Source organism: Schistocerca cancellata, chromosome 1, assembly GCF_023864275.1.
Source record: "Schistocerca cancellata isolate TAMUIC-IGC-003103 chromosome 1, iqSchCanc2.1, whole genome shotgun sequence".
NCBI classification, from domain to species: domain Eukaryota; kingdom Metazoa; phylum Arthropoda; class Insecta; order Orthoptera; family Acrididae; genus Schistocerca; species Schistocerca cancellata.
The window spans coordinates 343,898,169-343,920,978 of NC_064626.1; positions in this window are offsets into that span (position 1 = coordinate 343,898,169).

Here is a 22,810-nt window from a genome sequence, read left to right on the forward strand (position 1 = left end):
CTCTAACTGCTGCCTGACTATCCATGTAAAGACCTTTAATTGCTTGCAAAGGTTTGCCTCCTATTCCATAATCTTGTAGAACAGACAATATCTTCCTCCTAGGAACCCGGTCATATGCCTTTTCTAGATCTATAAAGCATAGATACAATTCCCTGTTCCACTCATAACACTTCTCCATTATTTGCCGTAAGCTAAAGATCTGGTCCTGACAACCTCTAAGAGGCCTAAACCAACACTGATTTTCATCCAATTGGTCCTCAACTAATACTCGCACTTTCCTTTCAACAATACCTGAGAAGATTTTACCCACAAATAAGTGCAACCCAATAAATATATATATAGTTAACTGGTTATGTATTTTACTTGAGAATGGCCACACAGCCACACAACGGTAACGCTCCAGCGCGATAAATAAAAATAACGACACCCGATGCATAAAACTTATTTCCTTCAAGCAACTTGAGTAATTATCAACGAATCTTAGCGTGTGCATTGCCATACCTACAACAGAGCCCGTATGGTCGTTCCGCTGCATAGCTCCAAAAATTGTTACTTCCATATATTTTTATGAAACAGCCTATACTAAATACAAACAGCTGTTATTATCTGACGTGCAACAGTTTAGAATTTATGGCACAGTTGTATTTATTCCAACTGGAATTCCGCCATGAGAAATTGAGAATTATAACACTTTTGTACATTCTCATTATCAGAAACGGTTGAAATAAATCGCAGGGGGACGTGGTTTCGTGGTGTTCATCTCGAGCGATTTAGATCATGTTGCGCAGAAGGTCATTTATACCCTGGTCGTCCAGAGTGTAAGCCAAGTGTCTTACCACTGCACCACCAAGCTCGGTACATCGGTCCTCTTGTGGAATATCGCGTCAGAATCTGGGGTGGTGTGGCGCGGAAGAGAGTTGCAGCCCGACATGCACGGAGAGATGCCAGCAATGGCTGGTGATGGATGGAGCGGCCGTGGACCGAGGCCCGCTGTTTAAGCATAGGCAGGCGTCGCTAGCTATCGATGATACTTGCTCCCATTCCTACTGTCACACCCTGGTGACGCATCGGGCCATTAAGTGCACCAACAGCCTATGGTCCGGTCATAACAGACAGTGAAGCTTGGCATTCTCCTTCATAAATTCCTAGCTTACCCCGAAGGGTGGTTAGAGTTTAACGTCTTATCTGTATACGTCATCATGGACTGGACATTCATCCGACTGGTCATGACTGAACGAATCATCCGTGACCCGTTTAAGTGATCACACCTGTTTTTGCCAAGGTGACAGCACTGTTCACAAACTCCCCATCCTGTACACCCCCAAATCACCTACAAATCTAATCGTGTATTTTTCGTACTGTAATGTGAATTTCTGGTTTTGGAAATTTAATGGCCAGCAGTGTTGGTGGTTTAAGAGAGACGGGTGTATCGCTGTCCGACTGCTAACGCAGAGCAGCAGCTGAGCCACTGACGTGTGTTTGGTTGGACTTCCTCACGCACCACCAGCGCCATGTGCGTTCGCAGCTGTTTCTCAGTGACCCCGCTAGTACTATAAACACCGTTACAGGCCGGATGCTGCGTGCGATGTATTCCACGCAGCATGTTTGTTAGGAAATCTCACACCCACCTTGATATGAGCGCAGAGATCATCTAACATGTACGTCGATCCACGGATGACAAAACGTATCGTACACATATTAATAACTGATATGTCCTATTTATATTTACACATGACAGTCATTCATTTATCTTGTTAATTTTGCTCATGGATTACATTAGTATTTCTGATTTACTTTATTGAAATGAATTTCCTCTCCCATGAGACTAACTACACTAACTTTGATTAAAGTTAAACATACTCTTAGAGTGCAGTAATATTATCAACCCAGATGGTGCTGCATTAACAGTGGGAAGCCGAGCTATGATAGGCGTTACATCAGCGCGCGAGGTGGCGCAGTCGTAAAACTTGTATTCGGCACGCTCGCGGTCGAAATACCAGTTCGGCCGTACGTGATTTCCCTGCACCACTCGAGGCAAATGTCGCGATAGTTTCCTTTAAAGAACGCAACCGATTTCCTTGTCCATTCTTTGCCAGTCCTAGTTTGTACTCTGCCTGTAAGAATCTTGTTGTCGACAGCGCGTTAAACCCTGATCACCCTTCTATTTTCATACAACGGTTGTAGCATTTACGAGGATGTCCGACAGTCGTCATGGCCAGCGCTTTTTCCAGATCTCCCATTCATTGAAAGCACCTGGTCGTGGACTGCCGAGAGACTAGCACGCTGTCACTCGCTAGCCAGTGCGACAGATGAACTCCGTCACAGAGTTGAAGCTGCGTGGAACGACGTGTCTGTCATAAAAGCTGAGCCCGACTCGGTGCCCAGCTGGGTTAAATCGGTTGTCGCAGCCAGAGATGAAAGCTCTGTGTACTTCATTTCGCACCCTCTGTGCCCGCAAGTCACCCGCAAACACGAGGGTTGGAATTTAAATAGTGGCAACTATTTATTCACAACCGATACAAAAGAGTTACGTGTTTGCACTTGTTACTGTCCTTCAAAGTGGTCACCAGCGTTGTGTAGAACCCGTTGCCAGCGATGTGGAAGGCGTAGTATACCGTTAGCAGAGCCTGTTCTATTGACGGTGCGAATGGAGCGGTCTAAAGTTATGGTGATTCTCGTGTACGACTGTGATGGTATTGTCCTAACGCATTACGTTCCTCAACGGCAGACCGTCAATGCACAGTATCACTATTCGTTTTTGGAGCATCGCCTGCGAGCAGCTTTGCGAAAGAAACGGCTACACTTGCTGCGCAACCCATAATGCGCGGGCGCATATAGCGCAAGTTGTGGCTGCTCTGTTCGGTCGATGGGACTGGAACGTACTGTACCATCCACCATACTCCCCGGACTTAAGTCCTTGTGACTTTGATTTGATTCCAAAGATGAAGGAACCACTTCGTGGCATTCGCTTCAGAACTGTTACAGAGATTCGACAAGCAGTAGGCCGCTCCATCCGCACCATCAACAGATCAGGCTCTGCTAACGGTATACTACGCCTTCCACATCGCTGGCAACGGGATCTACACAACGTTGGTGCCAACTTTGAAGAACAGTAACAAAATGGCTCTGAGACTATGCGACTTAACTTCTGAGGTCATCAGTCGCCTAGAACTTAGAACCAATCAAACCTAACTAACCTATGGACATCACACACATCCATGCCCGAGGCAGGATTCGAACCTGCGACCGTAGCGGTCACGCGGTTCCAGGCTGAAGCGCCTTTAACCGCACGGCCACACCGGCCGGCAAGAACAGTAACAGGTGCAAACATGTAACTCTTTTGCATCGGTTGTGAATAGTACCAGTTGTGAGGACGGCCACTGCTATTATTTCTGTTGATGTAAGACCATCGAAATTTTTACCATGAAATTTTAAGATATTCTCGGCCACTATTTAAGTTCCAACCCTCGTGTAACCCGCCATTCTTCCTCATATACTGTAAAAGCACAATAAGAAATATTTCGTTATTTGATGTCCTTCCTGTCGTTGCAATTTTAATGGTCAGAAGTGTACATTAGAATTATGTCCGCCCCGGTAGCTGAGTGGTCAGCGTGACAGACTGTCAATCCTAAGGGCCCGGGTTCGATTCCCGGCTGGGTCGGAAATTTTCTCCGCTCAGGGACTGGGTGTTGTGTTGTCCTAATCATCATCATTTCATCCCCATCGACGCGCAGGTCGCCGAAGTAGCGTCAAATCGAAAGACCTGCACCAGGCGAACGGTCTACCCGACGGGAGGCCCTAGCCACACGACATTTCCATATATCGGTTCTTGTACGGTGCCAGTATGTTCCAAAAAGCTACGCGCAAAATTGCGATTTCTAAGGGGCGTGGGAAGGGGGGGGGGCGTATCTCGGGTTCCATTGAGCACAGAGATAAAGGGTCAAGTGTGGCTCAGTAGTTAGCACAAGGGACTCGTATTTAGGACGACTACGGTTAAAACGCGCGTCTCCCCGTGCAGATTTAGATTTTCCGTCGTTTCCCTAAATTGTTCCACTCGGGATGGTTCCTTTGGAAGGTCACGACCTTGACACATTCCGAGCTTGTGCTCTATCTGTAACAGCTCGATGTCGACGGGACGTTAGACCCAATCTTCCTTCCTTGCTTTGCAAATGGTTTGTGTATCTCTTGGCCTCGGTAACCACCTATATACTTATCGGAAGAACGGGCGTACTGTAGCTATCCTGCAGTACAGGATCAAAATTTAAAAATTACATACTCCCTCCAGCCCAGCCAAATTGAGGAAATCGGTTGGTTCTCTTACATTAGAAGTCGGGCAGGGCGGCCATAGGCGACTTACAAAAGCGCCATTTGCTCGGCGGTCCTTGAGAAAATTCCGAAAATCCTTGATTTTTCGGCCACAATAGTACCAGTTGTGAGGACGGCCACTGCTATTATTTCTGTTGATGTGATACCATCGAAATTTTTACCATGAAATTTTAAGATATTCTCGGTATCTTCGAATCAATTTTCCGATAACGTTATCCATTACGAACAACCAGAGGTTAAAAGTTATCGCACTAAAATCAGATAACCGCAAAAAACGGTTTTTAGCTGTTTTTGCGCCGTGGGCCGCAATTATCGTCATAACTAACAGTAGAGATTGGCTCAAATCTTAACTGTACATTATTTAGACATTCATCTAGAGACAACATTTTTCCGTTTTCGAATATCTGTATCCATTATCAAGACACGCCCGAAAAACCACGATTGTTGTGTCCAAAAAGTATCATCTATACGTACTCGTGGCAAATAGTCGAAATATTTGCCCTATGTTCATAAGACGATGTTCTCCGGGAACGTCGAATGCTTTTTCTATATTATCCGTTACCCTAATTATGCAAATAAAATACGCACGTAATATCCGGTCTGAGGCGTAAATGTAGTTTTAACTGATGTAGTTAACACATGACAAGGGGTCTACGGTCACTGCACGGCTTCTTAAGTCATCAAACCATGGTCTTATTCAGATTTGTTTTCGCTAGTAAAATTTAATGACGCGCTGTCCCTATAGAATGGGCCTATACAAATATGCCCAAGGTGGTACTGCAGAGACAAAAAAGGGCTAAAAAGCGTTTCAGCATGTCTTAAATGAACTTAAAATGACTAGCAAAAAGTAAGTAAAACTGGAATTCAGTAAAACAGTTTTAATAATAGTTTTATTCTCTTAAGATATAAATCACAGACTGGGCGTTTTAGAGGAATTGCAATTGATGAGTAAAGTATCCATAAAAATGTAGAGCAAACAATTTTGTGTTAATATTATTTTAGGTTGCTTATTTGTTGTTTGCAATATGTAAATAAACTGTCAACACTTCACTGATCTATAGAATTCTTTTTGTATAAGCAGCACACCCTCCTGTAAAAAGGGAACAAGAGGGAAATTGGAGCTATCCGAGCAGTAAAAAGGCGAATACGTTCCTCTTTAAAAGACTCTGGCCGAAAATTGGGGAACCAGTTGCCGCAATCCCCGTCCCGCCTTCCTCACCAAAAATGTTGGCATTAAAACATAGGCGCGCTTCTTCGTGCTCAAAGAGAATAGCAGAAAACAGTGATGGCGGAAGAAAGAGGAGACAGTCCCAGTCGGAGAGATGCAGAGAGGAGGCATTGATAGTGGAAGAAGGAAGGTGGCAGTGAAAGATACAGAAAGATGCATAAGACAATAGTAGTGGGAGGCAAAGAGACAAGAGATACTGATGACCCATCAGATGCAATGGTAGCAAAAAAGACAAAAAAGAAAGACAGATGGACGTGGTCAGATGCAGTAGGAGCAAAATAGAAGAAAACTGCAAATGAAAAATACAAGGTCACCAGCATTGTGAAGCCTAGTGCTGGATTGGCTCAGGTGACTGACAGCATAGGGGAGTTAATGTAGGAATTTTACAAAGGAGGATCAGGTAGTGATAGTGTGGGTGGGGCAGGGAAGAGTCTTGATGGGGACGGAGATATGATGTAGGTGGTGATCTGGTAAAGATAGCTACTCAAATTGGTGGCTGCATTTCGTGCAACTGTTTCAGCGTCATGATCGGCCTCATCTTAATGCTGCTGTTAGGCGCGTTAACATGGGGCTGGAGAGGGCGCTGATGGCAGAGGGTATGAGTCACATTTAGGTTGTCCCAGTTGGGTCTATCAGCAGATGTTTCACTAGGCATGGCCTGCACCTCAATAGGTACGGGAAAGGGAGGCTGGCAAAGCTTATAGCTGACAGTGTAGTGGGTGGTTGTGATACCACTCAGGGAAAAATACCTGTAGTAGTTGGTGTTAGAGGTGCACCTGTTTTAGATTGAAGCCAGCTGATAGGTACACCTGCTTAAAGGAAGTCCCTCTAACTAAGGGCTCACCTTCAGAGGATTTCATATTTCCAAGTAGAGAAGGGATTAGAATAGTTCATCAAACTGTAACAGGTATTAGAGATAAAGTTAGTGAACTGCTTACAGATGTTAACTCTGAAATTATCGGTACGTCAGAGCACCACTTAAATAATATGACAATTCAGAGGCCTCCTTTACCAGGATACAGATTAGCTGGCTGTTTTTCAAGGAGTTCCTTGTGGGGTGGCGGTTGGCTATGTACATAAAAAACAGTATTCCATTTGAGTCCATAGACGTATCACGGCACTGCACTGAAGAGATATTTGAATGTTGTGCAGGAACAGTTGAATTTAGTGAAACTTAACTTCTAAATGTTGTTGTTTATAGGTAGCCTAGCTCTGACTTCAGAGTATTTCTGCTGAAGCTAGAGGGGACTCTTGATTCACTTTGTAGGAAGTGCCATAAATTAGTTATATGTGGTGACTTCAATATAAATTTTGTGTACGATGGTGCAAGGAAAAGGATGTTGGTAGATCTCCTAAATTCTTATGATTTGATGCAGACTGTGTTTTTTCGAACTAGGGTGCTGGGCAACAGTGGCACAGTCGTAGACAATATTTTTATTTATTCTCCATTACTAAACGGACATTCTGTTACTAAAAGCGTGAATGGCCTTTCAGACCATGATGCACAAACTTTAACACTAAAAGGCTTTTGTACTCAAACAGATGTCACATGTAATTACAAACTATGTAGGAAAGTTAATCCAACATCAATAGAGAGTTTTTTAAACTTTGTCAAGGGACAAAAGTGGCAGGATGTAATAGTGCTGATAACATAGATGATAAATATAATGCTTTCCTTAACACATTTCTCATGCTCTTTGACAGTTGCTTTCCATTAGAACACTCTAAACGGGGTACTAGCAGTAATAGGCAGCCCAGGAGGATGCCTAGTGATATAAGGATATCATGTAGAACAAAGGGGGAAATATATCAAAATGTTAAAAGTAGTTACAATCAGGCTGCAGTAGCCCATTACAAACGTATTGTAAGGTGCTTAAAAATTTTATTAGGAAGGCAAAGAATATGTGGTATGCAAATAGAGTAGCTAATGCACAGGATAAAATTAAAATAATATGGTCAGTTGTGAAGGAAGCATCTGATCAGCAGCACAAGGTCAACTATATAAAGTCAAATCACAGAAAAAATATTTCTGTTACTGATAAATCAGATATATGTACAGCATTTAACAATAATTTTCTGAGCATTTCTGGTGAATTAAATAAAAATTTAGCTTCTACAGGGAATCATATAACTCTCTTGACAAATGCTTTTCCGAGATTGATATCTGTAATACTCCTCTGTGATACAGATAAGGGGGAGATCGAGTCAATAATTAACTGCACCATCAGAGTACATATATTCGCTAATGAAATTCGTTACAAATAACCCATTTCAATTCACGAAGAACAGTGATGTTCATATGTACAACACTAGAGGGAAAAATGACCTTTCCTATCCGTTATTGAAGCTGTCAGTTGCTCAAAAAGGATTACGTTATTCATCAACAAAAATCTTTAATCATTTGCCCAACAACATAAAGTGTCTGGCAGGTAGCAGATCAAGTCTTAAATCTAGCTTCCACACCATATCGATAAAATAATGGGGAAAATGATCTGTGGAACATAACTTAACTTAAATCACTGAAGACTAAAGACTCATGATTGGAGTGCCTAGCAGAATATTGAAGTACTGTACTGCACATGTTAGTCCTGTATTTAGCCATATTTGTAATATTTCCTTTAGGAATGGTCAGTTCCCTGAACGATTAAAGTACTCAGTAGTAAAGCCGCTTTATAAAAAGTGAGAAAGGCATAATGTAGATAATTTTAGACCTATTTCTATGCCATCAGTGTTTGCTAAAGTTATTCAAAAACTATGTATGTAAAGATAAGTGATCATTTTATAGCACACGATTTGCTATCAAATGAACAGTTCGGCTTTAGAAGTCGCTTAACAACTGAAAGTGCTATACTCTCTTTTCTCTGTGAGGTACTGGATGGGTTAAACAAAAGATTTCGATCGCTAGGCATATTTTTTGATTTAACTAAGGCGTTTGATTGTGTTGATCACAAAATATTGCTCCAGAAGTAGGACCATTACTGAATAAGTGGAGTAGCTCACAATTGGTTCACCTCTTACTTTAGCAACAGACAGCAAAAGTTCATCATTCACAATATTGAGAATGGCTGTCATGTGGAATCTGAGTGGGGTACAGTCAAGTGAGGGGTGCCCCAAGGATCAGTGTTGGGGCCACTCCTGTTCCTTATTTACATCAATGATATGCCCTCTAGTATTACAGGTGACTCTAAAATATTTGTATATGCTGATGACACTAGCTCGATAGTAAAGGATGTTGTGTGCAGCATTGGCTCCGTTTCAAATAGTGCAGTTCATAATCTAAGTTCATGGTTTATAGAAAATACAGTACCGCTAACACACAATTCAACAAAACCTGACGTTTTAATTTCAGACTCTGGGCTTATGATTAGTGAAACTCAAGAGTTCAAATTTCTAGGTGTTCAGATAGGCAGTAAACTGTCGTGAAAAGCCCATGTTCAGGATCTTGCCATTTTTACTATTCAGACGGTATCTGAAGTGAATGATCGTTCGACACGCAAATTAGTCTACTTTGCTTATTTTCATTCGCTTATGTTATATGGTATTATATTTTGGTGTAACTCTTCCCACTCTAAAAGGATATTTTTGGCTCAGAAATGGTCAGTTTGGGCAGTAAGTGGTGTAAGTCCACGATCCTCTTGTCGACCCCTGTTCATGAGTCTGGGTATGTTGATATTGGCCTCCCAGTATATATATATATATATATATATATTCCTTACTATCACTTCTTGTTAACAATATTAGTTTATTCCCAAGAATAAGCAGCTTTCACTCAGTTAATACTCGGCAGAAATCAAGCCTGCATTTGGATACAGGGGAAAATTTTGTCTTATGTCAAAGCGGTAGGTGGATCAAAGCAAAATGTCCAGACACTCTGTGATCAAAATGGTACTGAAACATAGGATGACAGACTAAACGCCGAAATACTACATGTCTTTTTCCAAAGCTGTTTCACAGGGGAAGACTGCACTGAAGTTTCTTCTCGAGTTTGTAGCATAGATGACAAAATGGTAGATATCGAAATAGATGACAGAGGGATAGAAAAACAATTAAAATTGCTCAAAAGAGGAAAGGCTGCTGGACCTGATGGGCGTGTGTGTGTGTGTGTGTGTGTGTGTGTGTGTGTGTGTGTGTGTGTTGGGGCTTATGGGTGCTCAACGTCGAGGTCATCAGCGCCCTGACACACATTAAAGGGAACGAATGTGGGCAGACCTAATAAAACTGAAGCACACACGCAAAGAAAGCAGGAAAAGAAAGAAAATGCTACATAAGAAAGTAAAACGTAAGGAAAGGGAAAACGCAGCAGCAAGAATGGTCACTGTGCGCCACGTTTTATTGGATTGCGTTTTATTTTCTGACCAGCGGGCCGCGGCTGACTTGCCAGCGGACCTGCCATCTCTTTTAGGCAACACTCGGACGAATGTGGTTAAAGTTATAAAGTTCTGTGCCATGTCAAATGTTTTTGCAAAGATTTTAGAGAGAGGATCTTAATTTGCTCACTGTGGGACAAGCTCGCCCATATTTTATGTAAGTGGCCAGCCAATGACAAGTTATTGTGACCTGATGGGATACCAGTTCGATTTTACACAGAGTACGCGAAGCAACTTGCCCCTCTTCTTGCAGCGGTGTACCGAAGGTCTTCAGAAGAGCGTATCGTTCCAAAAGATTGGAAAAGGGCTCAGGTCATCCCCATTTTCAAGAAGGGACGTCGAACAGATGTGCGGAACTATAGACCTATACCTCTAATGTCGATTAGTTGTAGAATTTTGGAACACGTATTATGTTCGAGTATAATGACTTTTCTGGAGACTAAAAATCTACTCTGTAGGAATCAGCATGAGTTTCGAGAAAGACGATCGTGTGAAACCCAGTTCGCGCTATTCGTCCACGAGACTCAGGGGGCCATAGATACGGTTCCCAGGTAGATGCCATGTTTCTTGACTTCCGCAAGGCGTTTGATACAGTTCCCCACAGTCGTTTAATGAACAAAGTAAGAGCATATGGACCATCAGAGCAATTGTGTGATTGGATTAAAGAGTTTCTAGATAACAGAACGCAGCATGTCATTCTCCATGGAGAGAAGTCTTCCAAAGTAAGAGTGATTTCAGGTGTGCCGTAGGGAAGTGTCGTAGGACCGTTGCTGTTCGCAATATATATAAATGACCTTGTGGATAACATCGGAAGTTCACTGAGGCTTTTTGCGGATGATGCTGTAGTACATCGAGAGGTTGTAACAATGGAAAATTGTACTGAAATGCAGGAGGATCTGCAACGAATTGATGCATGACGCAGGGAATGGCAATTGAATCTCAATGTAGACAAGTGTAATGTGCTGCGAATACATGCAAAGAAAGATCCTCCATCATTTAGCTACGATATAGCAGGTCAGCAACTGGATGCAGTTAATTCCATAAATTATCTGGGAGTAGGCATTGGGAGTGATTTAAAATGGAATGACCATATAAAATTAATCGTCGGTAAAGCAGATGCCAGACTGAGATTCATTGGAAGACTCCTAAGGAAATGCAGTCCGAAAACAAAGGAAGTAGGTTACAGTACACTGCTTGAATACTACTCACCAGTATGGGATCCGTACCAGAGAGGGTTGATAGAAGAGAGAGAGAAGAGCCAACGGAGAGCAGCGCGCTTCGTTACAGGATCATTTAGTAATTGCGAAAGCGTTACGGAGATGATATATAAACTCCTGTGGAAGACTGTGCAAGAGAGACGCTCAGAAGCTCGGTACGGGCTTTTGTTGAAGTTTCGAGGACATACCTTCACCGAGGATTCAAGCAGTATATTGCTCCCTCCTACGTATATCTTGCGAAGAAACCATGAGGATAAGATCAGAGAGATTAGAGCCCACACAGAGGGATACCGACAATCTTTCTTTCCAAGAACCATACGAGACTGGAATAGAAGGGAGAACCGATGAAGGTATTCAAGGTACCCTCCGCCACACGCCGTCAGGTGGCTTGCGGAGTGTAGATGTAGATGTAGTAGAAAATTAAGTTAGACCCTCCAGAATTTTTGAATTGCTCACGTATGGTGGAGACAGGTAGTTAGTTATACTGTAAGTCAATAGGAGAGAAAGAGGGAGACAGTCATATATACACAGTGGCAGTGAGAGGAAGATGTTGAATATGAAGGCTTCTACACTAAGAGAGGTTGACTAAAAGGATTTAAAATGTTTTTTATTGAAAGAAGGGGAATATATTTGCATGCAAAAATTTTTGGTGAGGAAGGCGGAATGAGGTAGCTGGTTCGCCAGTTCTGAGTCAGCCTTTTAATGATGAACATATTCGTCTATTTTGTGCTCCGACAGGAGTTTTTCTACACTGAAGTGCTAAAGAAACTGGTACAGGAATGCGTATTCAAATTCAGTGATACGTAGGAAGGTAGAGTACGGCACTGCGGTCGGCAACGCCTATGTAAGACAATAAGTGTCTGGTGTTCTTCATATATCGGTTACTGCTGCTACTATGGCAGGTTATCAAGATTTAAGAGAGTTTGAACGTGGTGTTATAGTCGGCCCAGAAGAGATGGGACACAGCATCTTCGATGTAACGATGAAGGGGGATTTTCCCCTATGACCATTTCACGAGTGAACCAAGAACATCAGGAAACCGGTAAAACATTAAATCTCCTACATCGCTGCGGCAGGAAAACGATCCTGCAAGAGCGGGACCAACGACGACTGAAGAGAACCGTTCAGCGTGACAGAAGTACAACTCTTCCTCAAATTGCTGCATATTTCAATGCTGGGCCATCATCGAGTATTAGCGTGTGAAACATTCAACGAAACATCATCGATATGGGCTTTCGGAGCCGAATAGCCACGAGTGTACCCGTGACGTCAGCACGACACAAAGCTTTACGCCTCGCCTGGACCCGTCAACACCGGCACTGGACTGTCGATGACTGGAAACAAGTTGCCTGATCGGACGTGTTTCATTTCAGATTGTATCGAGCGGATGGACGTGTACGAGTATGGAGACTACCTCATGAATCCGTGGACCCAGCATGTCAGTAGGAGACTGTTCAGACTGGTGGAGGCTCTGTAATGGTGTGACGACTGTCAAGTTGGACTGATATGGGACCCCTGATACGACTCTGTAGGTACGTAAGCATCCTGTCTGATCACCAACATCCATTCATATCCATTATGCATTCCTACTGATTTCGGCAATTTCAGAAGGGCAGTGCGACACCTCACACGTCCAGCCCAGGAACACTCTTCTAAGCTTAAACACTTCTGCTGACCACCAATCTCCCCAGACATGAACATTAATGAGCATATCTGGGATGTCTTGCAACATGTTATTCAGAAGAGATCTCCACCCTCTCGTACTCTTACGGATTTATGTCAATTCCCTCCAACACTACTACTGACATTAGTCGAGTCCATGCCAAGTCGCGTTGCGGCACTTCTGCGTGCCTGTGGTGGCCCTACACGATATTAGGCAGATTTACCAGTTCCTTTGGCTATTCATTATATATATATTTGTGTGTGTAATGAAATATGTATTTTAGATGCTTTGGAAGTAAACTACAATAATTTAGCAATAAATACATAATTGAAAACGACTTTTATCCAAGTGTGTTAATCTTGTGAAGTTTCAAGCGAACATTCGTTGGAATTTCGAATTTAAATCTGGTTCTGTAGCAACTACTTTGAGAAGAAAGTCACTAGGTACGTGTGTAATTGAGGCGTGAGAAAAAATGAGGCATCAATAAACCTTTTGTTCCTACAATAATGACACATGTATCTCACTGTAGCAGCTGACCCATCTCTTGCTATGCTAGGCCCTGACTCGCGAAGCCACAGAACAACTGGGAAGTGCTGGAGGAGTGGCATCTCCTCAAGGAACATTGGCCCTAGGCTGACCCAGTTGGTATTACGTCGTAAGGTGCTCTTGCCAGAGTTATGGTCAAGATTGTAGAAGAAGATCAACTAGTCACCAATAGGCCTTATAGTGTGGATACAGCAGTCGTCTCTGTTGGAGATGGCCGGCCGCTGTGGTCTAGCGGTTCTAGGCGCTTCAGTCTGGAACGACGCTGCTGCTACGGTCGCAGGTTCGAACCCTGCCTCGGGCATGGAAGTGTGTGATGTTCTTATGTTAGTTAGGTTTAAGTAGTTCTAAGTCTAGGGAACTGATGACCTCAGATGTTAAGTCCCATAATGCTTAGAGCCATTTGAACCATTTGTTGGCGATGGTGTCCGGAGAAGAGTCATCCTAGAGACAATCAACAGTTCTCCCGCTTCTCACAGTTAGTGGAAATTAAGGTGAGCCCTACGACAATTGCAGGAGTAGTCGGTGTGACATTAACGACAGCAGTATTGCGGTGTGGAAGGCAGCCAGAAACCACCGTGATAGTTTTCGTTAGTTCATACATCTCTTTTAAAAACACAATGATGACTACCTCCAGTCTAAAACACTCCGGACGTAAAACTGTTCTTCATGCTGATCTCCGGGTGAGGAGTCCTCGGCGTGAGCTATAACACAAAAAGAGAATAGTTGTATTGAATCTGGAAATGCTAAGCCATTATAGGCGCTACGAGATTCTAAAGATAAAACTGGAAATGCTGCATATAGAAATCTTAGGAATCAGCCATATGTGACGAAGAAAATACTGAGGTTTTGAAGCGGTTGCCGATCATAAGATTATTCATACTGGGTTAGATCATGGTAGTACAGGAATAGGAATACTAATGAAAAATGATACTGGCAAAACAATAAAGTATTATCGGCAGGTGAAAGAGAGAACGTTACAAAAATGTTAAGGTTTTCGTGGCTACTAGCTGACATACCGTCTGGTGACATCTGTCTCTGATACTTCGGTCGATGTTTCTTTAACGTTTCGTTGGCACCAGCGGCTGGCACTGTCAGTGCTTCACTCTCCTTTATGTTCGGTGATTCTGGTGTTTATAGATAGTCCAGTTATTCCCACACGGACTTTTCCACGTGTACAGCGTATGGGTTATTTTCGCGACATTTGCCTGATAGGTACGTACTGTCTGCGGCCGCAAGCTCGATTCCAGTCGACCACTAGAAATGGAAAGAGAAGCTTTGAAACACCAGTCACTAGTGCTGACGAAAGATCATAAATATCGTAAAAACATACGTCGGTCGGAGAACCCGAGAGAGAGGCCAACAGGCAATATATCAGAAAGAACTTTAATGGACAAATTGAATGACTATCCAACGGAAAAGCTTGCATGCCAACAATGGCGTATTATACGTGGTAGAAGATCCCACAGAATCAAATAAAACGTAATATTTGCCTTATTCTGATAAAAAGAGAGTCATAGATCAAGTCAAGGATAGCAAGACTCACCTAGATGCTGACATTGATAATGGTACAAATGAATTATCAACTGAAATTTAAGTGTTTAAAGATAACTTAGTGGAAACATTGGACCTTAGAGAGTTAAGAGAAACAACAGTGAAAGAATATGCATAAAAGAATTATGGCAGAGAAGTTACTAGTATGTAGAGTCTATGGGATGGTCTTAAAATAGGTGTCGTAAATACAGCCGAAAAAGTAATAGGCCTAGGGTTGAGAAAGATAGAGACGAGTCATCCATGGATAACAGATCAATTCGTGAATAAACAACGGAAATGTAAAAAAAAAAAAATTGAAAGAAAATAGAAACAAGTCACTCAGAAATGAAATTACCTTTAAATGAAGAAACGCTTAAGAAGAATGGATGAAGGAAGGATGCAGTAAGCGGATACAGCGTAACATAGATGCTGCACACAAGCAAACAGCCACTTTAGGGATCGAGGAATAAGGAATACAATTATTAGAGACGTGGGAGGAAGTTGGGTAATGGCACCATAAACTAAGGAGAAGATGGAAACATATATTTGGAGAAACTTTATACTTACCCGGGAGAAATTAGGTCAATTGAAAATGAAGACACGGTGAAAGACCATTACAGAGCACATTCTGAATTTCGAAAAGATCGTAGGAAGAAACAAATTCCTAGAATTAATGAAACAGTGACACAACCCTAGCGGGCATCAAGCCACGGAATGGAATAAGAACCATACAAGCTTGTGCATGAAATTTACGTAATCGTGGAAGTTACTGGACTTCTGAAGAAAGCAAGAGAGTCTAGATGTGAAAACTGCCGCACAATAAGTTTGGTCTACTCACAAGGGTACGTTACTGAAGAATGGAAGGGAGAACAAAGTAGCCTATAATGGGAAAGGAGAAGCTTGGGTTTAGGAAAATCAAGAGCACGGGGGAAACAAATTTAGCACTGCGGTTAATAAGGGAGATCGGTTTGCGCAAAACAAGGCAACACGCTTTGTTCGCAGGTATCTACTACGGTTTAGAAATGTGGACTGGAATAAACGTTTTCCTCTTGACAATATTTACAATCATCCTCGGTTGCTACTTTAGTTATGTTTATCATGTGGATAAGACAACTTCAGTCTTTTGCTACTGTTTATTTGGTTATTAACTACACATATTTCACCTATTTATACTAGGCGTCATCAGTGGTTTTCCTTTTTCTATTCTTTCCATGTGTCCAATCATTCTTGTGAAGGCAATATATGTATACAATACATAGGTTTCTTTTGTCAGTAGGTCACATTTAGACATTCCGCTAAACATGTATTTTGTGTTACACATTGTGCACCTCGTCCGTTCAGTGAACATCTACATAGAACTTCCGATATTGGCATCGAAATAGTGAAATTTATGCTTTTCTTATATTCCTCCGCTCTTCTTACGACTACTTCCAGGGTTGATACTTATTAACTGTCATCACCGCTAACATGGAAAGAAAAACTGACGAAATGGGAACGGTGATGTCGCAAGTACGTGGACCCAAGAAAGGCGCGAAGTAAAAATACCGATGTTATTTACATATTTTCGTGATTACTGAATCACTGGAGATGCCGCAGACGTCGACGGGTTACCGTGATCCTAGCATCCTCGAATTCATACCTGTTTTATTTTCTGCGTCAGCAATTGAGCTGTTCTTGTCAGTCCATGACAAAACATAAAAACATGTCAAGTGAATTCGATCACTCAACTGCGATATTTCTTCCACTGACAGCTGAGGCCGTAATTTATAGACTCGACCAACCAGTCGGTCTTAATAGAACTAAAAAGAGTTAATAATTGCTCAAGGACCAGAAGAGAATTTTAGTACAGTCGTTGCAATGGAAAACGTGCTCCACATCATACTGGTTCCATGAGAACTGATATTATAGTATTTTTTCCATCTCTCTGCAATGTCAGTATCGTTACTCGTGTTTCAGTTTTTTTCTTTTTACTATGTTCTCATTGAAAGACGGTCTTCATGAAGAGCACACTTAACATGCGTTTCAGAAATATATCTGTTGTTGTTAAAACGTCGCTGAACGACCACACGATAAATATTCCTGACAAAAAAAAAACTGGCTAATGAATGATCAGACTGATAAACAAGACGCTTTATTGTTGACCATGAAAAATTTCAATGGTTCATGCACCACATTCGCTACACCTACATACGAGTTTAAGAAAAACGTTGACACTAGTTGTATTTAGGCAAGATGGTGAACGAGAAGATGACAAAGCAGCGATGCTAACAAAGTGATTGCAGCAGAGCTGTGTGACATGCCAAGGCGGCTTTATTGTGATGACTGTGGAAGGCGGTGTTCAGTTGAAATGGTAAATTTACTGAGAATACATACTTTAACTTGTATGACGTGAAAAAGTGTGCGTGTGGCATTGTTGGCTGTGAATTCCCTCTTGGGGCTTTAGGTCTCCTGGTGCAAGTCTCTTTATTTGATGCCACTTCGGCGACTTGTGCGTCGATAATGATGACAACATACACACGCAAGCCTGAGCGTGAATCAAATCTGGAGCTCCGTCATCGAGAGTTAGCAAGGCTAACCAGAGGACCACTAGCTGGTGACAGGCGAAGCCAGAAAAACGTTAAGTAGTCCTACCACGCAAACACGATGATGATGATGATGATGATGATGTTTGGTTTGTGGGGCGCTCAACTGCGTGGTTATCAGCGCCCGTACAATTACCCAATCTTTGCTCAGCCGGTCGCGGTGGTCTAGCGGTTCTGGCGCTGCAGTCCGGAACCGCGGGACTGCTACGGTCGCAGGTTCGAATCCTGCCTCGGGCATGGGTGTGTGTGATGTCCTTAGGTTAGTTAGGTTTAAGTAGTTCTAAGTTCTAGGGGACTTATGACCTAAGATGTTGAGTCCCATAGTGCTCAGAGCCTTTCCTTTTCCAATCTTTGCTCAGTCCAATTTCGCCACTTTCCTGGATGATGATGAAATGATGAGGACAACACAAACACCCAGTCATCTCGAGGCAGGTGAAAATCCCTGACCCCGCCGGGAATCGAACCCGGGACCCCGTGCTCGGGAAGCGAGAACGCCACCGCGAGACCACGAGCGGCGGACAACACGATGATAAACAAGATGATGAGTCTTGTTAATCTTTCTTACTGTTACCCTAATCTCGTCCCATTTTTTTAACACCAGCATCCGTGGGTGAATATCCACATTGACTGATTTCATCGGCATTCATTCAGCGCCACCAATTCAAAATAATTTGATATATTTCATTCATTTCATTCACACATCTGCAAAAGACTGAAGCTTTCTCAACACAACAAGAAGTTCTGAGGGCAATTAGTACCACAAGAAACAGATTAAGATAGAAAGTAGAGAAGTACCCACAATACAAAATTTGACATATTACTTTAATTAAACATTCGTTTGAATTTAATGTATTCTCCGGAGCTAGGATAGTCCCCCATTCGGATCTCCGGACGGGAAGTACTCAAGAGAATATTATCGTCAGGAAACATAAAAATGGCTCCCTGCAAGTCGGAGGATCAAATGTTAGATCCCTTAACTGGGTAGGGAGGCTATATATTTAAAAAAAGAAATGGGTAAGTTGAAGATAGGTGCAGTAGGAATTATTAAAACATAGCGGCAGGAAGAATACGACTTCTGCAGGGTTATAAACACATAAATAGATAGGAGTAACGCAGGAGTACGTCTGATAGTGAATAAGAAAATAGGAATTTGGATAGTGAATGCATTATCGTAGCTAAGGTAGACGTAAAGCTAACACCCACCACAATTGTATAATTTTATCTGCTAGCTAGCTCTGCAGATGATGAAAAGATTGAAAGAATGTATGATGAGGTAAAATAATTCAGTTGAGGGAGAGGAAAATTTAATTGTGATAAAAATTGGAGTCTGATAGCACGGAAAGGAAGAGAAGGAAAAATAGGAGAATATGGATTATGCAAATGATTTTATCACTGCTTACACTGGGTAGTAGTAGTAGTAGTAGTAGTAGTAGTAGTGTAGATCTCTTTTACAAGGATACTGGACAGGTCTTAGTATTGCAATTTAAGAATAACAGAAATAAACTAATTAACATATACAGACATTTACGTACTTACAGGCCAAGTATGACAAGGATGAGACAGGTAATCGGCTATGGTGTTGTAATACGAACCATCCCAGCATTTGCCTAAAAAATTTTGGGGTGAAAATCCTAAATCGGGATGGTAAGATAGAGCACTGAAAGATCTAAATCGAAACAAGAGCCCCAGAGTAAAAGACATGAGGAGGGTTGTATTCGTGGAAGACACTAGTAGACACTGGAATGTTTCAGAGTGATTATTATAATGGTAAGGCAGAGATTTCAAAACCAAATTTTGATCTGTGAGACCGTTCTAGGAACATATATAGGTTCTGCTCGCAATTTTTTGCTTATGAACTGTTGACTAAACATTACGATATTGCAAAGAAGTAAGACAATAAGCAGATGGGGTCTCTATAAATTGAAAGAACCAGAGATTACTAAGAGTTTCAGAGGGAGCATTAGGCAACGTTTGACTGAAATATGGAAGGGAATACAGCAGAAGACAAATGGGTAGCTTTGAGAGAGGAAATAATAATGAAGGAGCAGATGGTCAAATAGATAAAAAGACAACGCTCAATAGAATTCCTCGGATAACACAGGAGATATTATATTTAACTGGCAGAAGGAGAAAATATGAAAATGCAGCAAACGAAACGAGTGAAAGGAGTACAGACATATAAGAAATACGTTTGCCAGAAAGTACAAGAGAGATAAGCAGGAATGTCTGGCAGATAAACGCAAAGCAGTGCAATCATGTTCAACTAGGAAAAAGATAGATACCGCCTACTGGAAAACTAAAGAGAACTTTGGAGTAAAGGCAAGCAACTGAATGAATATCAAGAAGTCAGACTTCAAGTCAGTACTAAGCAAAGAAAGGAAAACTGAAAGGTGGAAGAAATAAACAGAGCGATTACAAAAAGGAAATGAGCTTGAAGACAATTTTTAGAAAGGGAAGAGAAAGTAAATGAAGATGAGATCGGAAATATGATCTTGCGAGAAGAGTTTGACAGAGAACTGAAAGATTTGTCGAAACAATGTCCCTGCAGTTGACAACATTTCCTCAGAATTACTGAGATACTTGGAAGAGCCAGCAATGACAAAACGGCGCTGCCTGGTGAGCAAGGAAAATTAGATAGATTTCAGGAAGAGTAATAATTTGTATTCCAATTGTAACAGCCGCTGACAGATGTGTGCATTATCACACGGTCAAGGTTGCAAAGGAATGACACGAATTATTTACAGAAAAATAGAAAAACTGGTAGAAACCTATGTTCATAGCATCTGTACACTTAGAGGTAATTTTCGAGCGTTTGACTAGAACACACGCTTTGAAATTTGGTAGGTGTAACAGATGAAATACAGATACCGAAAGGTTATATAAAGCTGGTATAGAAACCAGACTGCAGTTACAAGAGCCGAGGGGCAGTTGTGAAGCGAGTGAGACAGCGTTGTAGCCTATCCCCTGTGTTATTCAGTCTATACACTGTGCAAACAGTAAAAGAAATGAAAGAGAAATTTGGAGACGGAATTAAAGTTCAAGGGGAAGAAATGAAATGGTTGAAGTTTGCCGATGACACTTTAATTCTGTCAGAAACATCAAGAGACTTAGAGTAGCAGTGATAGTGTCTTGTAAAGAGGTTATAAGATGAGCAACAATGAAAATAGACTAATAGTATTGGAAAGAAACAGAATTAAATCAGGCGATGCTGCAGGGGTTGAATTAGGAAATGAGAGTCAAAACTAGCAAATGAGTTTTAATATTTGCATGAGTTTTGATATTTGCAAAATAACTGAGCACGGTCGAAGTAGACAGGATATAAAATACTCAATGGCAATAGCAAGTAAAGCATTTCAAGAAAAGAAGTATTTGTTAACATGTATTATAAAGTGTTGGGAAAACTTTTCTGAAGGTTTTTGTCCTGGAGTGTAGCCTTGTACGGAAGCAAAAAATGGACAATTAGCATTCAGATAAGAACACAGTAATGCTCTTGAAATATTGTACTACAGAAGAATATTGAAGAATACATCGGAAAATCACGCAACTACTGAGGACGTACTGAATCTGTGGAGAAATGAAATTTATAATACGACGTGAGAAAAAAGGGATCATATGATAGGACACATTCTGAGGCATCAATGATTTGTCGGTACAGTATTGGAAGGAAGAGTGGGGAGTAAAAATTGTGGAGAGAGACCAAGAGATGAATACAGTAAGCAGACTGAAATGGATGTAGGCTGCAGTAGTTATTCGGAGATGAAAGAATCTTGCATAGGGTAGAGTGGCGTGGGGAGCTGCAACAATTAGTCATCGGATAGAAGACCAAAACAACATTCTGACAAGAATTGTCTTCCTCACGAAATTGCCTTAAATTTGCTAAAGCAAACAGAAAAACAAAATGACTCATTGGTCGATTGTAAATTTCACAACCGCCAGTACTGTATGTCGGACAGTAAAACGTATGTACCGTTTTCGAAGCGGCTTCAACAAAGCAGTTTTCTCGGTACATATTAACATTTTCTAACTTTGGACTACGTGAATGAAACAATGTTTATGGATTTATTTCGTAGTACAAATACTTTTAGGAAACAGTCTCAGCAGCTCTTTTAGAGCGTTTACAGATGATACCATTGTCTATCATCTACTACAGTTATTAGATCAGAACTAATCACAAAGTAATTTACATGTCTGCATGATGCGAAAAGCGGGACATGACCCGGACCAATAAAAAGTATTTGGTCATCCACGTGAGTACTTAAAAAGTTCTGCTAAGTTTCGGTTACATGATAATCACACAAGTTTAAAGGTTGCCAATTCAATTAAATATATAGAAATTACAATTAAAAATACTTAAATCGAAACCATTACACAGAATTTTCTGTGCGCAAGGAGAGCCATAGATGGCGTTTTATTGGCAGAACAGTTATAAGATGCAACGTATCTACTAAAGAGAACCCTACGCTATAAACTCTCGACTTCTTCAAAGTAGTGTAGCACGTTTTACAGTATCATTAAACAGGGGAGTGAGTATTACAGATGTGTACCATAAGCGAGTTGAGGTGGCAATAATGAAAACAAAGGTGATTTTTGTAGCAGAGAGAACTTCCAAGGAAATTTCTATTACTGTCTCTCTCCTCCGAATACAAAACACTTTGTTGACCTCCATTTGTGTAGGGAGATATTACCATCATGGTAAAATAAATTAGAGCGTGCACCGAAAGTTTTAAGTGTTCGTTTTTCCCAAGTTCTATTCTAAAGTGCAACAGTACATAAACAGTCTTAAAGTTCTTGATGTCCTTTCTGTCAAACGCTTAACTGTAGATAAAAATAGTTACGTTCATTTCTGTGTTAGGAAGTACGCAGTTCGAGGCATAAGCTCGTTTGGCCATCGGCCACACATAAAGCCCACCTCCTGTAAGTTTTACGATCGACTCATTCAAACGTATTGCTCTCTTGCAGTCGCCGTGGGGCCACCTGGTATTAGTTAGTAATTAGAAATGTTTTCTCTGTCGTTGGGTGGCGACCAGCGATTTGAGATGACGATGCAGCCAGATGCTCAGATTGTGCAGCTCGCGTCGAGCTTTATAGCATCGCGCTGGCTGATTTCGAAAGACACCGCAGCTGAACAACGACAATTCACTTCGCTGCATGACAATTCCTATCACTTACGGCGTTTTAGTCCATTGTTAGCACTGTTGCATCCTTTCTTTTCTTTTCAAGCCGATCGTTGCTCTCTTATACCGACCTTCCAAAAAAATTCATCAACAATCTAGGTGTCTTAGAAGACTTTTACAGTTGGCGTTCCCCAAGGTAGTGTTATAGGCCCTTTGCTGTTCCTTATCTATATAAAC